We start from the raw sequence: 10,701 nt of genomic DNA, 5'->3' as shown, positions 1-10,701 counted from the left end.
ATATCATGAATCACAACTCATATGTCACCGCCTTTGAGACAATGTATCACCTTTCCACGCCTTCTTTGACAATGTGTCGACATATCCGTTTACCATGCATTACATTGTTATTTGTGTGCAAACTGTAGCATTATCTGAATCTTTTTCAAAGCTCCTTTGGGCGTGGGATTATCGCATCCTCCAATTTGTGTTATTTGTGTTTTCTTTTGTATTGAGATGAACACACGATTGCAACAAATGCATAGACATCAGTTCGTGTAGATTCATGCTTGAGAGGTCCAAAGAAACAATCGTTGTCTTCATCACCTTGAAGCCCTATCCATGGAACTGGAGAACATATATCATTTTCCCGGTGATATTTATCAGAGATATTGTTTAAAACGGAAGAAATTGCGCTTGTTTCACTACCTTTATATTCCCCACCATTGCCTTCGTCTCATGCGCAAGCCCTTGCTTATACTCCTGAATGTTACTATATATGCAGATGTTTGTAAATCAATGCCAAGCACACCCCATAATTCCTTTGCATTACAATCTATTATACAAGGTCATCAACGAGTGGAGTTTCTTTGCTTCTCTATCTAATTTATCAAAATCTTCAATGCCGAATCACCAGCCCCAATTTCTAAATCAAGTTGTTGGAGTATTCATTCGGCCTAAAACATATATCATTGGAATGGTAGACGTTCTGGCAACTAAAGAGAGAGCAGCCTCAATAATTTTCCATGATATCTCACTTCCATTAGTTATCTTCAAATATTTCATGACAGTTTATTTCTCCTTCTCTGGCAGAATTTGCCACCAACCCACAATCATATCATTGTTGTGTGTTCTAATATATACTACTTGATCAAGCTCATGATTGTGAGGAATATGACGATTCTTCGAATCACTCCCAAATGCGAATTGGAGAGCTGCCATTCCAAGTGCACCGACATCTTTGCACAATTGTACAACATCACTGGTAATAACACCAAGATAATCTTCGGTAATTATGTCTATCTTTCCAACTGCTTTGTCGATAGCATTAAAAAATGCCTCCTTTGGACCCACCTTCCGTGTTCCTTACATAGCAGTCTCTGACTCTGCAGGAACAGCCTAATATCCAGAAAGTCCTCAGAAATGGGCAATTCAAAATTCATCACAAAGGTCAAATGGGTGCTTCATGTGTTGTACCCACCAAGAGAAATCCTTTATTTCCATCTTTTTCCAATCATACGAGGGGTTGCCTCATAGTTGTCAAGTATTACTGAATGCATTAGGAGGAACGCCAGTGATAGGAGTGGGGCGGCCAGCTCTATTCAGTTGAAATTGGCTTCTATTGGGCCATACATCTCCATTATTCCCTCCAACATAAATGGGGATGTCCCGAATAATCCTAATGCCTTTCTTATGAGCGTAATTATGGACTGCTTGGCATTGCCTTTGAAATGGAAATTATGGAGGGCTAGCGTTAAGTGCGTGACTTCCATCAATTTCTTGAATATTTTTTTTTCTTTTCCTTTGTTTCAATACGAATTCTTGATTTGGAGGTGGTCCAGAACCATGGCACATTTATGGCCACAAGGCAGGATTTCATCACAAACTAGTTCGCATGGTGGGAAAAAAATCCATAGTGACATCTATGTGGATGGCCTCCTCAACGCACATTTCTTGGTCACATAGCTTCAACGTAATTGGTCTGTTACTTGGATTTAAATTCAACGTAACTGATGAAGCCTTTAGAATTTCTTGTTTATTTAATTTAACACTGAAAGTATAATGGGATCTTTGGTTGACTTCATTGAGAACTGACATCCTCGATAACTTAGATGATGTAAGTTGTAAAGAAATATTGGACTGATTTTAGTGCTAACTTTGTTCAAGGGGATTGTACCACTTAATAAGTTCATTAATGCAAGATGTTTGACTGTAGGAATTTTTCCTATCTACTCCTCAAATTTCTGAGATAGGTAGGATAGCCAAAACTTTTTGAGAATGATCTTACTGCTAGCATTTATACATAAATTCCCTAAATTTTGTGTTGGATTTATTGATAGATAAATTTCCTAAATTTTGTAATGGATTTATTTTTTCATTGGGTTTAATTTAAGAGTTGAATTTGGATCTATTTACTTGGTTGAAATGAATAGTAACACATATTTAACTAGAACAGACACATGTGGCATATATATTCCTAGCTTTAAAGACTGAACAAAATATCTTTCTAGCTAAGTTTGTATAGAATTTTATTAACAGTTTACAATGTTAAGTAATGAGACATGTTATTTGATTCACTATGTGATTATTAAAATTTCATTTATTTATGTTTTTCATATTTTCCTTATTTTTTCTCTCTTAATTTCTTGAATGCGAAACCTTTAAATTTTGTTTCTCATCTCATTGTCATTTCTCGTTTCTCGTTTCTGGTAACATAAATTTGGTAGTCACATATGCCTTAGTATTTCATGGTGTGTGTTCTCACAAGTAATTGTAGTGTTGCCTTTGTGTCGCCATCATTATTTTCATGATCTATTTTGGGTGGGTTTCTCATCATTTCCATGTTATGTTCAACTTCTCGAATCCTTGCTACCACTATGTAGCTGCCCTCGCTCTCTTAGTGGTGTTTATTGAACCCAAGCGTGGTAATCATTGTTGCCTCCCCATTAGCCATTAAAATGTAATTCTTATTTATGGCTTGATTTATTTCATTGGGAATTGGAATACAACTTCCCATATGTTTGATGAAGCTCACTGCCAAAAGATTGCAAAGAGAGAGTAGAGTCCCTGCCCTTCCACCACCCCATGTGTAGTATGGCTTTGTCCAAATGCTCCCTTTGGTGGAGAACACAAACCAGAACTATGATAAGACATTCACACCCTTAGCCTTGCACATATTACCCTCAAGGACACTAAATTGACAAACTTGATGACTACAATTATTTGCATCGCAGTGTGGCTCCAAATGTAATGTAATAATCTATCTAAAATGCTATGAAATTATCATGAGGGTCAGGGGAAGGGTCTAGCCAAAATGGCTTAGTCTTTTACTCATTGTAATGATAGTCTAGAATAACTATACAAATGTAAAGTCAAGGCAACATTTTCTTACATCCTAATAAATTCAAAATATGAGGATTAAGGGGAAGTATGTCTATCAACATAAGGTACTCCTCTAAACCCTAATGCATCAATACAATCAAGATCCAACATAGGTTAAGAGGAATAAAAATAACATGCATCATGTGAGTGTAAGCGTTGATGGGGTTTAATGACAACTATGTCATTGCAAAACTTGATTAATTCGCAGTCATAAGAATGACTCTTAGAACCTTGGACAAGCATAGGGAGGACCTAAAATTTGGTGGTAGAAAAAAAAATGGGTGGTGTTGTAGCAGCTACAACATATGGCGAACCACTGGTAGAATCTAGTATCTCTGGCTTAGTCCCTTCCATGGATTGAGTCTTATCATGGATGCAAGGAAGTATTGAACTAGATATTATGGTTACCACTTAAGTAACTTGACCATTTGTAATTATGTTGTTCATATGATCCACAACTAGGTCCCTTTAGTCTTTAAACACCGCATTAAGAACTCACACATGTCAACCTTCAACGACGATACAAAAAACATGACAGAGGGCTTATTATATTCATAAATTTAAACCAAGTTTCTGGTGTTGCTTTGTTGTCAGCAGGCCTATCTGGTACCCCAACGGAGTCACTCAAGAAATCACAAGCATTGCTTCATTGTCAACAAGCATGTTTAGTACCCCGAGCAAAATTGCTTGCCTCACCTCTCTATGTAGAAAGCCCTTCTCTTCTTTCACCCTTTATTTTATTTTCTTTTGGATGCAGATTGGCATATTTTATTCAGTTGTTCATTGTGTCAAGGCAGAAGAGGGATCCCAACTTATTTTACGAGAAAGAGAGGTTTTTTCTTGTTTGACAAAAATGAAAAGACATTATGAGTTAGGTGTGTCCTCGTATCATGTTTCCACATCACGTCTTCAACTGTCACGTAGACAATGAAACACACAGATGAAATATTGGGACCATGCCAGAAAAATACTTCAGGCTATAGATATAGTTCCTATGAACTGATAAGATTTTCCCACAAGTGTCTAATCATATTTTCCTTGTTGATGAAGGTGACTCATGTATAAACATAGGGGACATGGTTTCAACACCAATATCTAGAAGCAATTTCCCTTTGATGAGACCACAACAATCACACAAGAACACTGGATGGGATTTCAATGTTCTAGACAAGCCAAGTGAATGGATAAAGGGGATGATGGAAGCTCTTCGTGGGTGTCATTACTTACAAACTTGCAGGACATGTAGAGGAAAAGGATTCAAATGAGAAGCTACATGTGATCCAATGTAAACCAGAAGGAAACGCAAATCAAGGATAAAACAAAGTTAAAATGCAATAAATGGAAACAATGCAAGAAAGAACGAAAATTTTGTGTGATGCAATGCCATGCAAACTAAAATGCAACTAAAATATATGGAATGTCAATGCAAGCAACGCAAGAAAGTACAAAGACCTAAATAAACAAAATAAGCACAACTAAATATAAATCCTAATATATTTAACCACAAGGTCAGGATTATGTGAAGTTTAATTTCCATTGCATCCATAAGAGTTGCCCTTGGCCTACAAGTGTAAAGATATTAGCGATCAATACCAAGACAAAATAATGTGTGAATTAAAGAAAATTTACATGTATTACTTGCACAAGAATTTGAAGGCCTTGCCTATTGGCAGAAAAATGTGCCACAAAATTTTTCTCTACCTGAGTTTCAATCCTACCTCGAGTTGATAGAATTATGGACATGAATACCCTGAAATAATCTCACACATGTACATTCATCCACATTTTCGTTCTTAGCAAACATCAACTAAGATTAAAACTTATTATTAACAACAGAGTTCACTAGATAAGATTCCTCTAGGCAATCAATGATTCGACCATGATATTCGAAACAACCCATTCGAAAATCCTAAAACTCGTGGGAAAATGAACTTTCCATCAGTGCAATTGAATTATGGATACAACCTTATGAGGAAAACGTGACCTAATCTCATTTAGAAACCTTGTCAAGATCATGAGGACCTGACATGACCATCAGTAAAAGTTGAAGTGCCTCAACTTCTCAACAAGAACCTAAGACTTTAGATGATGAATCATAAAGATGTATGGTCTTGATAAGATCAATTGATGTAAAAAAAAACTACCATTAGATGTCCTGGTGGGAAAATGACTAATTAAAGTACATTTGTTAAATCCAGTGTCTTGTACCATGTTGGTGAGTTAACACACAAGATCCTCCACTGTTCAAAGACAGGGATGATTCGATTTGTGAGATCTCACAAATGATTCGGATGGAAAAGTCCTCCTCTTCACATGGTGAAAATCAGAAATCAATGGGAAAATGAGTTGAGAATCCATCTATTTATTCCTCAAAATATAACAGATGATCACCTTGAACCTAGTTGTAAACTAGACCAACAACATGTAAATCGAAGGAATTTGTATCTGTTGCTAATTTATTGGGCCCAAAAAGCCAATTAGCATTCAAGGATCATCAAACAAGCTGACAGGAGACTAGAAGGTGCTATGAGAAAAATATATATCATATTAAATTCAATATTCATGTCATCTTTGGGGATTAATGTGTCTACATGAAAGTTTTGATCTGCCAAGTAACTCAAGCATTTACTAACACTAAAAAGGATAGCTTGTGCCAGAACAAAAATGATTAGCTTCAAAACATGCACATGAGAGATGAGAAGTTGATTGTTCACATAAGTGCTTAACAGATACGAATCTTTCATCCAATGGTCATTTTTGTTTTGATAATTAGGAAAACAAGCTTTGAAACCATTTACATCTATGCAAGATATGATTTCCAACCATGGATTTAATACAAGAGGTTTGCATAAAGATAAATTAACCAAACTAGAATCTTCTATCAAATCAGAAACTCAATCTTGAATATTAGGAAAATTATCTTGAAAGTGTTGAACATCTTTCAGCAATGGGCATCCAGTGAAACATTTCTAAAAAAATAATTATGCGAGAAAATTCCAACCCAACTTAGTTGAAGGGTTTGATCAGGATCATGAGAACTTGACATAACCATCAAAAAAGTTGAATGAACTCGACTCCCTCACAAGTTCCTGAACTTTCAAATGTTAGATAGTTAAATTTTGAGAGAATGGTCAAATCAGATTATGCATATAAACAGTTGTCAGCGCTTATTTCAACAGGATCATTATTAACTAGACACCAACTATTGGATGTAGGAATTTACAGGGTAAGTTCCTCAGACAAAACACCAAAGGACACCGCTCACAAACAGATCGCAGATCAATACACCAGTACTTTTGACGTGGTTTAAACCCTCAAAGAGGGAAACAGTCCACGGCCTGATCCAACGCGGCCACTTCAGGCAATTTATTAATAAAAGAATGAAAATTTACATAAGCTTCTCTCATGAACGGTTAACCTACAAATGACCTTCCATTCTCTTTAAATAGAGATCATGGACCAATTGGGTGTTAAGCCACAGATCAAGTGTCGATAATACCGAGGAGAGAATGAACCGTCGGATCACTACATATCGTGACCGTCGGATTGTAAGTTACAAAATGTACAATAGTAAATAAACACACTTTACCTAACTCTATACTAGACCAAGTTATACTTAATATTTCCAATGTGTCAGAATATCCTAACATTGGAGTCAACAATTTCATGAGAGGTTTCAGTATCACCAAATAAATCACCCAGGTCATAATATTCTCCAGGATTTATAACCAAATATGCATATATTGGAGAGGTTTCATGAACAACTTGAAATGAAATATTAAGTCCATTTTAAGTTGGAGACTGTGAGCTATAAGAAGGATGCTCAATAATTAGATTTTTTCTTCTCTGTCACGTATTACCTCATCACCTTCTATCAACTCAAAATCTAGATCATCAAATCGTGAATTTGAAAAGAATGGGATATCTTCAACATCAGATAATTCATTACATGTGTCATTACCCAAGGGATGGTGAGCTGAGGAAAAAATTCCAGTGATATATTTTTCTATGATCATATTGAATTCTAGATCTAGGTCATGTAAACCTAGTTCTTCTGGAGAATGATGGGTCCCATCAATAGGTATATTTTGAAGTTCATTGTGTTATCCTCTAACCCTTAAAAATCCCATTTTCTCACATGAATTCACATTTTTAGCCATAATATGCTTAGTAGGAAGACTAAAGGATTTTTGTCATATTGTATGGCCTAATTTGATTAATTTGCAGGAAAAGAGGCATTTTTGGAGGCATTTACTATGAAGGGGATTGATGGAGACAAGCAAGAGAGAATATAGGGGGGCTTTTCCGCCTCATTAACTCTCAAACTATGCTTGAGATCACAGGATCCTCACTCACATCTCAAATTCACTAGCAGTTGAGGGATTCCAAGCACATGTGAAGATTAAAGAGGACTAGATCCAAAAATCTCGAGATCTTGTAGGAAACCACTCCTCTTTTCAAGCCTAGGTTCCATCAGCTACTTTTTTGTATAAATAAACCAGCTAAGATGCTCATTAGGATTTGATATTTTGTTGCAGCAAAGGGTAGTTACTGAGAGCCTAGTGCTTGACATTGTTACTCTTATTTTTCATATGATATATGTGACTATCATTTTCTATTAATGAGAATTTTACCATTGGTCTGCATCTGAGTTAGTTTTGGAGGGTTGAAACCCTTGGATTTAGGCCCAACCCATAGGCTTTAGTCCATCTTTTTGTATTTATTTCTTGTTCTTGATTCAAAGCATTGAAATTATTTCTTTGTTTCAATATATGTTATTTTTACGTTGGATAATACCTCTTGTGGACAAGAGCGATCGCCCTAGATCCTTGATGGAAACTAGAAACAAGCAAGGCAATTGAACTGACTCTTTCCCTAAGTCAAACTTGTTTGAATTATAAGAATTAAAGCTAATGGATGAGCCTCTTACCTCTTTCACGAAATCCTCGATGAATATCCCTTGTTGTGATTTGATGCAACTCTTCAATGCTTGATAAGGCCTATAAACATCAACCATAAAAGGATCAAAAGCACATGCGATATAATAATCCAAACAACTTAACCTAACGATCAAGGAAATTAGGAATTGAATTTTCCTTAATAAACATTATAAACTATTGTAAACCATTCATCATTCCAATAAGACAAATCAATGGGAGAAAGTGTTCATTTGTATTAATCAAAGATTAAGAGGAAACTTACAACCTTAGCCTTGATGTCATGAAGTCCCTCCCAAATGCCTTCAATCTCCTCCTTAGATGACAAGCTTTCCAATCTCAAACCAACAGCATAAGTTTGTCTACTCTGAGTTCTAACCTCCTTAATCCCTTTACCCTCTAGTCATTTTATAGACTAAGAGGAGGAAGTTTTAGATCCAAAAGAGGAGGATGAGACTCCTTCTTTAAGGTATTAGGTTACCATGAGAAAATGGATGGAGATGCATCATATGAGAGTTATAGTTTGAATAGGAATCACTTGGAAGCTTTCAGTTGGGAAATATTCGACCAACTATGTTTCTAGAATGTATATTTTATTTTTACTTTCTAGAATTCACCTGAACAGGTTTATAATGGCAGTCAGAGTGCAGCTCTGTGCTATTCTCAGAGTCAGTTTCAATGCATGCGCGGGAAAATCTAGAAAAATCGAAACAGGTGGAACTTAACAAGGTGTGACAACTATTTTTCTCAAATTTCTCATCTAATTCAAAATATTTTGGGTTGTTTGACTTCTGAAGGAGTTGATTCAAACATGTTCATGGATGGTAAAAAGACCCATAAACTGATCAAGTGTCATGGTGACAAATTGACATGTAACAGATTGCCCCCTAAAGTGTGAAGTCTGTAAAATAAGTTTAAAAGATTTAAGAGCTTTATCATTCCAAGGATCGGATCAGAGGCAATGGTCGGAAACCTGCAAGGCACATTCAAGAAATACAATTTGAATATATATCAAAAATCATCTTTGAGGTAGGCATTCCCATAGTCAGAGTAAAGCGAACTCAATGAATAAGCCTAGAAAAACTAAAATCATATAGATGGTAGATATAGTATGGGCACTGCCATCTGTCTACATAATCATGAATATAAAATCTCCTCGCAACCTGGATTGATGAAACTAGATCCAGGGTCTTGATCTCCATTTCTCGATCCACAGTACGAATCTAACCTTCCAAATGAATGTTTTGAAATCGAACATTGCAGAAACCACTTGATTATCGGTCAATAATGTGAACCATTAACAAGTGCAAGAGAAACCACCAATAATGACAATGGCTCTTCAAGGTATTTCTAGTACAATCTATGAAGTGTGAATAGGTGAGCTGAAGTCGAACACTCATAGAATCCTTCGATCGAAGGCCAATGATGAGAACCTATCATCGAAAGTGAGAAACTTGCCATTAAGGCGTGTAGGCTTCAATGTACTGAAGGTTTCTAAACCAACTTCCTAGATAATGAGTTAAAGTCGATAGGAAGCAATCTGTCGTAGGAAAGCCTACGACACGAAACTTAGTGTCAAGTTTTGAAAATAGTTTGCAAGGACTAACTCAAGGATGGTCGATGTGATTGAGGGCATAGAATCTGCAAAGGGGTTTTGAATTGAGGTTGAACTTTGCCTGAACACATAACGGTACGACAATGACTTGGCAGCATTTGACTTAACAATAATACCCAAAACCATGAATAATTTCAATGAGGTTCGATTAACTATAAGGCAAATGGATTTCCCAACCCAGACATGAGTGTGATGGAGTGTCGTGTTCAAGAGCGACATGCTACCTTTTAAAAATGATAATGTAAAATGGACACCTTTTCCCAATTTTCCCCCACCATTACTAGCAAGTACCTCTTTATTTTTTACAAGCTTGAGGAGGATAACATATGCTTGGACTGTAAGCTCATCCTTCGGATGAATCCATCGAAGTATTTTTAATGAACCCTAAGAAGGAATGGTTTGGTCCCATTATGCTTAACGGGTCCTATACTGTTTAGTTTTTACAAATCCAGTAAAGGATTAACTCGATTTCATTTTCTTTTAAGAGTTTGAAAAAGACACAAAAAGGAAACTCATTTAGTTCTTTTACCATAAAATTTTAACGAGCTCGGAGAAAGTGAAGCTCAACATTTTTCAATTTTAGAGAGTCAGAAGAAAAAAAAAAATAGACTCCATTAGATTTTTTTCGTCAGTTTTAGTCTCTCATGTCCGAAAAAGGATAAAATAATACAAGAGAGAACTCTATTGACCATGTTCGGTCATCGTACCCCTTTTTTGTAAAGAGTCCTAGCTCAGTCTGTAAAAGGGGTAAACTTATACTGAGTGGATGGTTGTTCATTTACTTTTACGAGTTCGAACAGGAAAGTACTTGGCAATATTTTCATTTTGAAAGAGTCTGAAAAAGGCTTAAAAGAAGACTCCATGATTTTCGCTTTTCATAATTCTTTAAGAGCATGAAAAGTGATAAAAGTCTACTAAAATGTCAAAATGATTCATGTTCATTCCATAACCAATCCTACACATTTAAACTCAATAACTCGTCATAACTGCTCAAAAAGGTCATTTTCCCTCTCAAAAAGGTTTTAAACATTAAAAAATTAACTCCAAAAAACTTATAAAAGTGGGAAA

The 10,701-nt window shown here is 35.9% G+C and overlaps 1 pseudogene; it reads right to left on the bottom strand.

The window, feature by feature from the left end:
- Window positions 1–528: 528 nt before the first annotated feature.
- Window positions 529–1,425, bottom strand: LOC149195981 (4-alpha-glucanotransferase DPE1, chloroplastic/amyloplastic pseudogene; annotated as a pseudogene).
- Window positions 1,426–10,701: the final 9,276 nt, after the last annotated feature.

The sequence above is a fragment of the Pinus tabuliformis genome, chromosome 2_2 (genome assembly GCF_031772625.1).
Source record: "Pinus tabuliformis cultivar Carrire ecotype Pingquan chromosome 2_2, CPIR1, whole genome shotgun sequence".
NCBI lineage: Eukaryota > Viridiplantae > Streptophyta > Pinopsida > Pinales > Pinaceae > Pinus > Pinus tabuliformis.
Note: the sequence above shows the minus strand (reverse complement) of the source record. Positions and strands in the feature narration are given on the sequence as shown.